This window comes from Glandiceps talaboti, chromosome 13, assembly GCF_964340395.1.
Source record: "Glandiceps talaboti chromosome 13, keGlaTala1.1, whole genome shotgun sequence".
Classification (NCBI taxonomy): domain Eukaryota; kingdom Metazoa; phylum Hemichordata; class Enteropneusta; family Spengelidae; genus Glandiceps; species Glandiceps talaboti.
In genome coordinates this window covers 20,280,415-20,293,209 of record NC_135561.1, presented here as the reverse complement: position 1 = coordinate 20,293,209, position 12,795 = coordinate 20,280,415, and the positions used below count along the sequence as shown (strand labels likewise).

Sequence of the window (12,795 nt, the reverse complement as noted above, 5' to 3'; positions counted from 1 at the left end):
GGGTTGAGATCAAGAGTTCAATGTAGGATAAAAAAATAAATTCTTTTATTTAGGCCTCATGCGTAAGTACTCTTTTATGGACAATTTAATGTATTAGTGCCATTCATTTACTAAAGTGAAAATTCTACTATTTCTCGATTTAATGACATTTGTTTAGAAATATTTGTATTATGGGGTACAAAACAGATTCCATTAAATGTCAAATTGTTTCTGTCAGATGAATACTGAAATGTTTCTAAACCTCTGTACTCCCGTATGACAAGACAGGGCTTGAAATTAACTTTTTTTCTTTGGTAGTCCTAGTGGGCTACCAGTTTCAGAAATTGGTAGCCCAAGGATGGTGACCTGTAGTCCGATATTCCTGAACTGAAAACAGATTTCCTCTATTGGAAATATTTGTATTGTTAAATACTTTCATGTCCATAAATCTTCCATCCTCACCACATAATCAGCGGTAGCCTGAGTGGGCTACCAGCTGCAAACTGTGGTAGCCCCATGACCAGAATTGGTGGTCTGTGGGCATGGGACTATTGTTAATTTCGAGCCCTGCAAGATATTACTTGTTTAGTCTCCATAGAACTATTGATGTTGCCCCGCACTGTACATGAGGATCATGATTCATTCATTGATTGATTTAAAGGTTAACCATTGACTAATAAATGTCAAGCGGAGGTGAAAAGGTGGTGAGATATGTGTCCCATAATTAACAGAGATGTACTGTGTGGTACTTTGGGGGTATAAACTAACCACTGACTAATGTCTAGAGTGAATTCCTTGAGATGTACTGTGTGGTACTTTGGTGTATAAACTAACCATTGACTGATGTCAAGAGTGAATTCCTTGAAAGGATGGGAACAGATTTATCCATTGTAGAGTGGCCATATGGATGAAGATTGGACAATTAGTTTGGATTTTTAATTTATAAAACAATTTTATCATGGTTTTACTACTTGAAAAAACATAGACCAAATCTGTGTTTGTAACTTAATAAATTGCAAAACATCAATAAATGTGTAAAATGTTGTTATTGTACGTACAAGTTTTAGCTTTTTGCAACGTATTGACTGGCAAACACAGACTTGGTCAATGTTGTTTCATATTGATTTTTCAAGTAGGAAGCCAGGATAAAAGTGTTTTATAAATTAAAAGTCTAAAATAAATACCCAGTCCTCATCTATATGATCACTTTAATAACAGATATTGTCGGTACTATGTATTTTATGATTACATACAGTACTTTAATAGTGATGGTACATTGTTGTACAGTATAGTGTGTATGGGCTAATGATAGAATTTTAACTTTTTAAGAAAACAACATATTGATAAAACACATTTTCTGTTAGGAAAGATGGAAAGGTAGGGATGTCAACTTTTCCATTCAGTGCTTTTCATGCCATGGAATAGTCTGGAGCACTTTGAATGGATTTCTAAACATTCCCAGTGTAGCTTCCTCAACATTGCTACTTGTTTTGACATGTGTCTCCCTTTGAACATTCCAATAGATGGAGAGCTGTCAATGTTTGTTAAATCGTTCAAGTCATTAACAGTGTGGAGAGTATATGAATGCAATTGTATGGTGAGAATACTCTTTGGTCAGGAGTTCAAATTTTCATTGAATGTATACATATGCCATGATTACCGGTAGTCTAGTAGACTGTTGTGTGTTTTCTTTGTTGTATTATTAAGATGGATGCTAAATGAGCCAGACATCTTTTGAACTGATGTTTCATCTTAGGTTGTACTTGAAATGATCATTTGAATACATTTTTATATCAAGGGATAAATTCTGTCATGTTCCTTTATTCAGATATCATAACTGAGTTAGTTGTGTGAGTTTGATTCAGTTTGCCAGTCTGACTTACTTGAATACATTTAGCACTGAAACCTAAACTTAATAACTTAAAAAACCCCAATGCTGCTGATGAAGTATAAAAGAGATAAAAATAAAACATGTGAATGAAGTGTCTCAGGAACTGACATTTATGGTGGTCATATTGGTGAAGAATTTTTAAAATCCAGTTTTGTCAATGAGGAATTGAAAATAATTTGTGATTTTTTTTCTGGAAGATTATTGATCTTGACAATAAGTATATACCGGTAAAATTGATATAGTACACGTACAATGAATGGTGAATCTGAATGATGACCTTTGAACTTTATAGTAGTTAAGTTGATGGATAGGACAAGGTGAGAATGAAAATAATTGTATTATATGAAAGGTTATTTCAAGTTCTGGAAGTGACAGGAACGATGTGCTGATGTACATACAATACATGCAGTGTTTTTGCCAAGATTGGGGAACCCCTGTAACAGAAAGGGGTAAAAGTTGCATAGATTCCCCATACAATCTTTGTTTGGGAACCACAGTAAGGGGTCTACCAGAATTTTGTTTCGTATCCCCGGTAACAGCAAGTTGAAAGGGATAAAAGTTGCATAGTTTCCCATACAAGCTACCATCATTTTCAGGAACACCGGTAACAGAGAGGAAAAAGGAGTAAAAGTTGCATAGTGTCCCCAACAATCTACCGTAATTTTGTTTGGTAACCGTGGTAAAACTACTAGGGAACCCCGGTAGATTTACCTGCTTGATACCATCCTTAACAAAAACTGACATGAAATAATGGAAATGACAAGCAAAATGTAGTTTTGGAGATGTAGGAATTATACAAAGGAAATAGTAAACAGGTGAAATTAATAAAGTTTGACATGATGTACATGAAATGACATTGATTCTGCATGTGAGTATTATTTGTTTTAGTTTGTGTCTAGGTTTAACAAGCTGAAAGTCTAGCTTCCACTGTCGTAGAAACTGACAGTATACAAGACATGGAGATACAAAATGATTTTAAAAAAATACGGTGAAGAAGTAATTTAAAGTAAAAGGATGGAAATAAGATGCTACCATGGTGAATTGAATTGACTGAAATGCACTCAGGACTATATAATGTATAATAATTGAATCAAGGAAGACTGTGCACATTCCCTCAAGATAAGAATTTATTCAAATTACCAACTGTTAAAGACTTCCAGTGATGTACCCGGTACATATCTCTCTTCCGACATCATAAATCTCTTTGAGTGCACTCTCTCTTTTTTTTTCTTTTTTTAGAGTTGTCAGTGTTTTTTAAAATCAGCGTTTTGAAAGCCATATTGTACAGAGTTGATATTTCAAATCAAGATCATATTGGTATTATTGTTCAAGACAGGAATCTGTTTCAATCTACTTGATAAACTCTTTGTTCTGGAGTTTGCCGTAAAAAATAATTGGTGTATGAAAAATGGAAATCTATGACATCCTAAGTTTATAGTTGTCAGTGTTTTTCAATATCAGTTTTTTGAAAGCCATATTGTATAGAGAATTGATATTTTAAATTAAAATCATACCAGTATTATTGTTCAAGACAGGAATCAGTTTAAATCTACGTAACGAACTCCCAAGGCTTTGTTCTGTGCTCAAAGCACTTTATAATTATTACCCCTGGCACGTAACTATAGTGGCACAACAACCCTTTACTTCCTCACCTCTCAGAGGAGCATACAATCATTCACAATGGGGTTCTGTTATCATTTCATGTGTTTATCGGAAACGGGAAATTTCCATAAACTGACACAGTGCGATCACAGGTTGTTGTGTACAATGAACGATTGTGCCTTCATTTGCATATCATTTGCATGCAGGTATGCAATAATGTTTTTGGTATTGTACTTTAGTGTAAATACCACTAGTGTGCCTGCAGTGGTGCAAGTAATCACAGGTACATATGTATTAATCAGATGTCACTCCCCCAATAGTTTTCTTCAGTTCAGCCAAGGAGAATACAAGTGACCTAAAGGGGCATTTGTAACCATGAGTCGCTAGATGAGTAAACATATTGAGCAATACATCTTTCTTGACTCAATTTTCTTGAGTCGCTAGACAATCCTTAGATCACGAGCATTTTCCGGCTGAATGAAGAAAAATATTGGAGAATAACATAATTATACCAGTGCCAGTAATATCAAAGAAAAATCAGGGAAAGTATTGGTAATTTTGAATGTTTTGACTCATATTTTGAACACAGCAAAACTAGTGACATAAATGGCTCATGCATGGTATAATAGAGGGAATCTGCTGTAATCATGATTGTTAGTAGAAAGGATAAAGAAAACATGATTAAATTTTTGTAGTTTTTTTTTTAAAACTACAAATTGTTTTTTGAATCCCTTAGGACTAATAGTTAAATTATCTCTCAAATGTACTTTTGATATTCCTGAAAGCTGAATCAGGACTTGACGTCCTATAGTCTTCAGAGAAGAAAATTAGGTTTATGAACCAGAAAATAATTGTATTGAACCAGTTTGTTGAGATAGTTTACTTCCAAGTCACAAAGTTTGCATTTTATGTGATCATCAGTGAACTGATTTATATATGGCAATTATTGTCATCATGCTCTAGTGTAATGGTTGATAAGGTCTAACAAAACTAATTGTGTGGTTCTGATTACGCTCAATTTTAGAGTAGGTGGGATAGGCAGATTTTTGATTTTTTTTTTCAGATATTTTTTTGACATATGTGAGTGTCTAGTTCAGGTACATGTAGTTATGTTTTCCATCGTTTTCCATATGGTCCCTGTGGTATTGGTTTCTTCTCATCAGATGTACAGCCATTACAGATTGGAAAAACAGTTTTATATTGTCTGTTTAAGTTGATGTCAGTTTCTGCATCCAGTATTTCTTGCGAGACTTCACAATTTTTGCAAGTTTATTATTTTTTTGTCAAATATGTAAAACAGAGTTTAGAGTCGGCGTGAAAAAATAGGTGGGGATCAGGGAACCAGAACCAAACAATTTTTTTTGTCTCGGCCTAAATTAAAAGTTTTTTTTTTGCTGTAGGAATCTATGGTTTGATAGACTATACATTGACAGTATTGGAAATCAGTACAAAGAAAACTCAGAAAAACTGATAAGACATGAATACTTCAAATTAGTGCTTGAATGTAAACTAAAGGTGAAGTGAGCCCCCACTAGGTGACTTTGGGAGAGTTTGTAAGGTTTCACTTCAATTTCATTCACCTACTTTGCAATTGTTTGAAATTTACATGATGGGTAATAATGAAATGACTGCAGAACCCAAAGTATAAAATTATGCAATACGTAGAGTGTGTGTATGTATGTGTGTGTGTGTGTGTGTGTGTGTGTGTGTGTGTGTGTGTGTGTGTGTGTGTGTGTGTGTGTGTGTGTGTGTGTGTGTGTGAAAACTGACAGGCTGTCAATGGCTGTGATGTTTTTTGTACTCTGAGCATACTGATTTGCTGAACATTACATTGCTAGAAGTGACCTAGTTGTTAGAGGCAAACTTTGATTCAGATTTTATCAGCGACTTACTGCACTTTCTTCTATTTTTATACTTAGTCTGTGCAAATACAGACTTACTGGTAAATCACAATCCATTCACAAAGTATGCCCTGCAATGATGTGAACTTTTAAACTGTAATCTTCAAAGTTGATGTGTTTGAGATAAGTGAAAGTATAGCCTATAGGAATATCACCATGTTTAAATTCTTGTATCATAAACACAGAATTTATATCTCGAGTCACACAAGATTAACCACTGTATAGGAGTATCCTACACCCAGTGAGGATGTATATAAAGTGAGAGTTTTTTTGCCGACAAATATATGGAAATGTGACTGATCTACCAATGTTTTGCATACATTATGTGTGTTGTGTTGGGCTTAACGTAGAATTCCTAATTGCAGCCGACACCTCAATAAAATCTGCACCCCGAGTTCTGACAACATGCCAATAGAATAATCACAACTTTAGGAAATGCAAAAATATCCCAATACAAGCCGCATTAGCTTTTTGAGCTTGCCAGAAGTCAACATTTACCTCTGACCTTTACTACTACATTGCTATGTACACGTGGATATAGCTACGTTACAGAAATTGTGTACAAGTACAAGTTCAAGTGTGAGTGAACCAAGTGGCTATTATTTTGTGAATTTTTTTTGTAGATTCCAACAGTACTGAATTGAAAAAATATATAATGATAGCAATGATCACAAAGTATTCAACTAATGTTAGGGACAACCTCATAAATAATCAATTAATTAGCAAAAAACAGGCGAGCTCGATCGAGTTTGACAAAAGTTATCATTCGAAGCCGTGTGATGACTTCACATCCTATCGACGCTGATTTATAAATAGATTTCCTAACCTAAGCCACGGCTTCTATTAGGAATTTTATGGTAATACGTGTACCAGCAGATATGAAGAATCATAGTAGACTTGGAAGGACGAGTAAAAATTCAAAGAATTAAAAAAATCAAAAGGTCAGTTAGGATAGTTTAAATAATATAGTAGTGTCTAAGTCCTTCAAGTCTATTGGTAGGCTAGACCTAGTAGTAAAGGAGATGAGATTACAGCTATGTGTTTTCCACCGGGGATTGTACACGTGGTATGTAGTCTACTTGTAACTTGTAATTAAGTTACTACTTCAGGAGCTGACAATTTGCCTTTCCTGTTAATAATAGTCACTTATAGTGTTGTGGTCCTCAAGATACGAACTAGTGGAAGTGTTCAGGTTTTCAGTTAAAAAGCCTGCTGGGAGATACGAACTGGTGGAGGTCTTCAAGTTTTCAGTTAAAAAGCCTGCTGGGAGATACAAACTAGTAGAGGTCTTCAAGTTTTCAGTTTAAAAGCCTGCTGGGAAATGCGATCGAACTGGTGGAGGTCTTCAAGTTTTCAGTTAAAAAAGCCTGCTGGGAGATACAAACTAGTGGAGGGTTCAGACCAGTTTTAAACTCATTTATTGCTGGTAATTAAATAAATGTGGTTAATATTCTCAGCGGACTCTCCTTGCTATTACAGGAAAAACAGGCAATGATCGTCCAAACACTGTCCAAACATCGTCCAAACACTGTCACTTGTGATTCAGTTTATTCTGCTGTATTCTCACTACCTAGATCGCTTTTGAAAATACGGCAGCGAAATAAACCGAATCATTTGTTTAAATAATTTCTGTATGCCGTCCCATCCATTGCGAGGCCGTGGTGTTCTGTCATATTATATAACAGTATTCTATGTTGACGTTAAAGTCTGCAAGGAGTTATATTGCAGTCTTAAAGTAGAATAAGATCATATCACTACATGGCAATTCCAGTGACTATCGATGAATGTTTCAGTATTAAAAGTAGTTAAACATTAAAGCAATTTTTTATTTTAGAATACATTAAAGGCCAATGTTTCAATCCCAGGTTATCTCATTAGTGTTATATTTATGGGGTCATTCTGTTGTTATGGGCCAACTTTTTCTATAACTCTGCCAAACAACTGTTTATCAAACCTAAATTTTAATCCTCATCCAAAGTTTGCCTTTAAGATAATCTGCTATAAATTAAGATAATCTGCTATAAATCAAGGTAATCTACTCTAAATTCTAGGTACTGTCCTTTCAAGAACTACAATGTAGATATAATCTATCTGAGTCTACCAGTCATTTTACGAATATTTCCGACTCAAAGTGATTGTTCATCGTATGGAAGGCTTAGACAAGTTGTACTTAACGTCTGTACAATTTCCAGGGTTCCATAACCTTTGTAAAAACACTGCAAGTGCTGTATGTTTGTCACAGTTGTTGTTCATCACTCAAAGTAAGTTTCATCACGTAAATCCATTCTAGTGTCGTCAGGGTTACAATAACAGAAGAGGATTGTAAAAACAAGTTTGATAATGATACACACTGTGTAAAACCAGTTTACATAATAATGCATTGATATGTCAAAGGTGTACTGAAGTAGAATGACATGCAGAATATTTGTAACTAAAACACAACAGTGAAAACTGCCCTAGGCTCTATTGAGTTATGCTCCATGTGAAAATTAGATATTAACAGCTGCTTCTGTATCATCATGAGATATTTAAACAGGTTTGATGACAATTTCTGGTGAGTTTTTCTTGTTTAGAGAAATACTTGAGACTGATATAAGGTCTTGTCATTTGTTTCCTCCGGGCTGATTGCTGACATTTTGAAATGACATCAAAATATTTTGTAGTAAAGAGGCAGATGACAGCTCCTTGAAGTATAGATATAATGTAAAATGAGAATAGATATAAAGCATAAAAAATAACATGTCTACTGGTGTGGGCTTTAGTGTTAGCATTCTTTCTACTTCAGTGCCCAGTTAGTGAGACTTTGTAATGTGATTACTATTACGTCCAGTAAATAAGATACTTGACATATCGGGTACAGTTTATACTTGTTAGACTTATTGGATATAGACATCTATCTATTCTTGTAAATATTATTATAGAATCTTATACTTTGCAGCTTTTAAGGGATGATAGCACAATGTCACACAAGCTCAACAAATGAACATCGTTCGTTTAGGTCAAAATCCCCTCCCTCTAAAGGAATGTTCACAAGTGAGATATCAAACGTTTATATATGATGTAAACTATGATGAAAATTGTAGCGGTCACACTACTATGATCGATGTAATGTAAAAACATGATGATAAACACATTAAAATACTACCAGAGACCCAGTACCATATCTCACATTAGAAGTAAATTTTTATCAACTTATCAACATGTCTGTAGTAAATACAGAAGTTGTTATCCATTGAAGGAGTGAAAGTTTTTGAATTTGGTCAGAAGTGCGAAAATGAAGATCAGCAATTGCATTGATGCCAGACCCCCTCCCCCTCCCCCAAACAAACAAAGTTTTGAGCTTGTGTGACATTGTGCGATTGTCTGTAAGGTTTGTTCAGAAAGAGAGAGTCTTCTTTCACAATCAAAGTCAATTACAAAGTACTAAATACAACTATTTGGGTATATCAGATTTTAACGGATGTAATAAAACATCTTTTAGTCTTGCATTCCTGTATGCATCATTAGTTTTGTGATTGATTTAGTTGACAAGTTTGATTAGACTTATGGTATGTAGAACCATAGAACCTACACGGATGTCAGAAGTTCAATGCCATGTAATCTAACGGAAACTTGTCATTTAAAACTAATCAATACAGTAACACTATGTATGTTCATCATGGAAGCACTATGATTCATACACAAGTTTGCTTCTTCTACTTTTCAATCAAAACTTGTGTATAGTAATGAATACAAGTCTTCCATTGAGATGTGGAGAACAGGAAATGATACAACCTGTGACAAAAACACTGGTGCGTTTGCTTGAATGAAGAAGACTTCATGCAAAGACAAAATTACGGAAACACAATAGATATGATTAAAAAACAGCAGCATGTCTCTTTGATGTACACGATGCTTTTATAAATTTTTTTAGGTTCAGAAGTGCTATAAGCATGGAAAAGTGTGTGTCTGTGTGTTTGTGTGTCTGTGTGTGTCTGTGTCTGTGTCTGTGTGTGTGTGTGTGTTTGTGTTTGTGTTTGTGTTTGTGTTTGTGTTTGTGTTTGTGTTTGTGTTTGTGTCTGTGTGTCTGTCTGTGTGTGTAAACAACTTAAAGTCAAAAACTGCTGGACAGATTGCCATGATATTTGGTGGGTATATTACCTTTGATGTCTAGTTGGGAATTTGTTCAAATCAAAATGATCTTACCACCGGTGTGTGATTGGGGTAAAAAGTGTGATTTTTGGTTAAAAAATTTAAACTAAAAAATTGCCGAGCAGATTTAATAGGCTGAAATATGGTGGGAATGTTCTTAGATTAAGAAATGTTCATGACATGATGATCCCATCAGTGATATGCAAGTTAGGTCTTAAAATGAGTCTTTTGGTCAAAATTCTTTAATTTCAATTTTGGTCAAAAACTTATATCTCGAAAACTACATGTCGAATGGGCTGAAACTTAGGGGATGTTTCTGGAGGTGTTATTCTGTTATTTAATGTTCAAAACATTTTGACAAAAAACTGGCCCTAGTAACCATGACCATGCCAATGTCAGCTGTGAAATGATGATACATATTGCAAAAATAACCGGGATGAATTAAACTTTAAAGAATATATGTAAACATCCCTAGCAACAAGACTACACCCATGGCAACATCCAAATGATTGTTTATATTGCAAAGATGAAAACTAGGAAGGGTAGACAAGTGAATAATGATTCCAAAAATGTGTTTAAAGCCATCATTGTGGTTGCATCCATTGCAGTCCAATTTATTTACATATGAAAAGTACTTAATTTCTCTTTTATTTTTCATTGAAAACAACTTTTTTATTTAACTTCACAGAATTGGAGAAGACTGGACACACACAGTATTTACATCTTAATGTATAGACATTGAAGGAATTCAAGTCAAGCAGAAGTTGTCAAAAAGGTATGTTACAGATTTTCTTTCAATGAAAGCTGCACATAGTTGTATAAGCTGTCTAACTTGATAGTTATAGAGTGACTTGTATTGTAATTATACTGGTTGGACTTGTGTGAAAGTGTTGATGATATGAAAGCATGTTACATGTTGTGAACTCAACGAGGTGTTTGAAAAGTTGACATTCTCTACACCACATGATGTTTGTTTATTTATTGGTACCATTGATTGGGTAGGAGTCGGACAAGGGCAAGAAAGAGTTCATTTCACTTAAACTCTTGTTAAGGGAAGATAACTAAAACGACGCAAGCTGAGTATAGAGGACTTTTTTGATTCTAGATTAAAATACTTTTCATATTCAATATATAAACCTTGATTACATTATTGTATAATATTAAATATTGATGAACAACTTTGATGGCATTGAAATTGTGAGAACAGTTGCTGGCATCCTGGGAAGCCTTCACAGTATAATGTATATTAATTATGTTATCAAATCATTTATGTGTTAGACCTAAATACAATGTTTGAATGCTAACAATGACAACTGGTAGTACTACCAAATCAGAGTGACTATAGAGTTTCAATTACTACCAAACTAGAGCGACTACAGACTTTCAATTACAAGACCATTCCCATAGCATCAACCAAATGATGATGTATATGGTAAACTAACATGGGTGGATAGGCAACCAAATAAACATAAACCAAAAACTGTACAGTTGTGCTGCAATGCCATTAGCGCAATTTTTTTAGTCTCAGATTGATGAAACTGTTATTTTTTCACTGCACATGAATATAATAATCATACTGAATTTTCTCTCGATTTCCTGCACTGGATTATCTGAAATTGTTAATTTAAATTGTACACATTTCCTGAAGCATCTGATTTGAGCTGGGTGGAATTTCCCATTTCTGAAATTGTTCTCACACAAGGTGGGTTGGTCTGTAACATCTGACTTGACACGATTTAATCATTTTATTCCTAAAATTCCAATTGAAGGAATATTTCAAGCATCTTATCATTCACTTCAAGAGATGTTGATAAGTGTACATCACTTTTTATCGGTAGGATCAAAGAATACACGCTGCCCTTAAGGAGCATTACAAGTCAGTATCAACTGATTCTCCCTGATAATTCATAGTTTCTTAGTTTCTTTCATTTGAGATCTTGTGTTATTTCACAAGGACTTCTCACTCTTTCCCTGCAGTCTATTTGTTACTTAAAGTAATTAGTTTTGAATTCAGTTATAAGTAGTTCATGTCATGTTTGCCTTCCATGCCAGATTTACTCTTCTGTTAGCCTGAAGAGATTGACATCACGGCCTCAAGTATTTCAAAAGATAAAGAAAAACAATACATATATAAATTAGATTGTAAGTTTTAGGTAAATTATCAATGTACTTTACATATATGTACTCATGGGGAACAGTAAATCAGCTTTCATTAGTGTCAAAGGAATTATTTGCTAGCAGCTTATGAGATGTATCTTCGCATTCTCGATCTCAACTATTGTACATGTTCATTTCTAGGAAAACAGTTACTGTACATGTTCATTTCTAGGAAAGTAGATAGATGTATGGCTAGAGTATTGTAACATTCCATACATTCCCTGCAGTCCATTCTTCAAGAATGATCTGTAACAGTTGTGATGATATGTACAGGAATTTAACTTTTTTTTTGTCCTGACACCAACATAGTACACTTGACCATTGTTTCTCAGAGTACTGATATAGTTATTATATGAAGTATAATTTGGCCAATTACTGGAAAAACAAAAGATTCTATAGTTTTGACACTAGGGGCACTGCTCAAAAGTAGGTTTTCATCCAGACGTTTATAGGATGAGAATCACAGTGTGTAATATAGTGCACTTTGAAATCATTTCATAGAAATTTGACAAAAATCAATTCATAGTATGTCACATCAAATATTGATGGCATTGTCCAGTTTCTTTAATTCGTATTCCTCAAAACCTCTTTGAACAAGTGGGTTAAAACTGAAATTTAGGTATAATTCTGTTCTACATTGTTGTACTATTATGAGATGCCAACATGGCATGTAGTCACTGTCCTACTGCTACCAGACTGACTAGAAGTCTCAATAATATATACTATAATACTATCTAAACACATCAGTTTTCAATAACTAAAACAAAGCTACTTTACTTATATTGAAACATAATTACACTATCCAAACACGGGTTTCAAGGCTAAAAAGAAACTGGTTAGTCAAAATGTATAAACATTATATCTATCCAAACACAGTAGATGTCAGGGCTAATTGCTTTATTGTTGATTTGATGTATGAGGGCCTCAATGGAAAGAAGCCGACTCTTCAACACATTGCATTGTTTGTAATGCTTATTGAGTTTTACTCAGAATAAATATATTTTATAACGATAATAATAATGAAAAGAAAGTGTTATGAATATATTCAAACGTATGGGTATTACGCTATCCAAACACGTATGAGATTTCAGGGCTAAGTAAAAACTAATTTTTGTCAAAATGTATAAACATATG

General features: G+C 34.1%; 1 protein-coding gene and 1 long non-coding RNA gene across 3 annotated transcripts in view; both read left to right on the top strand.

Moving 5' to 3' along the window:
- LOC144445026 (uncharacterized) overlaps positions 1–12,795 on the top strand; it is a 290,502-nt gene that overhangs the window by 57,613 nt on the left and 220,094 nt on the right. The gene's annotated exons all lie outside the window — the stretch shown is intronic.
- LOC144444149 (uncharacterized) overlaps positions 1–12,795 on the top strand; it is a 136,303-nt gene that overhangs the window by 40,109 nt on the left and 83,399 nt on the right. For both annotated transcript variants that reach the window (XR_013481826.1, XR_013481825.1), the window contains exon 3: positions 10,193–10,279. This is a non-coding gene — a long non-coding RNA (uncharacterized LOC144444149). The remainder of the gene's footprint in view (positions 1–10,192; positions 10,280–12,795) is intronic.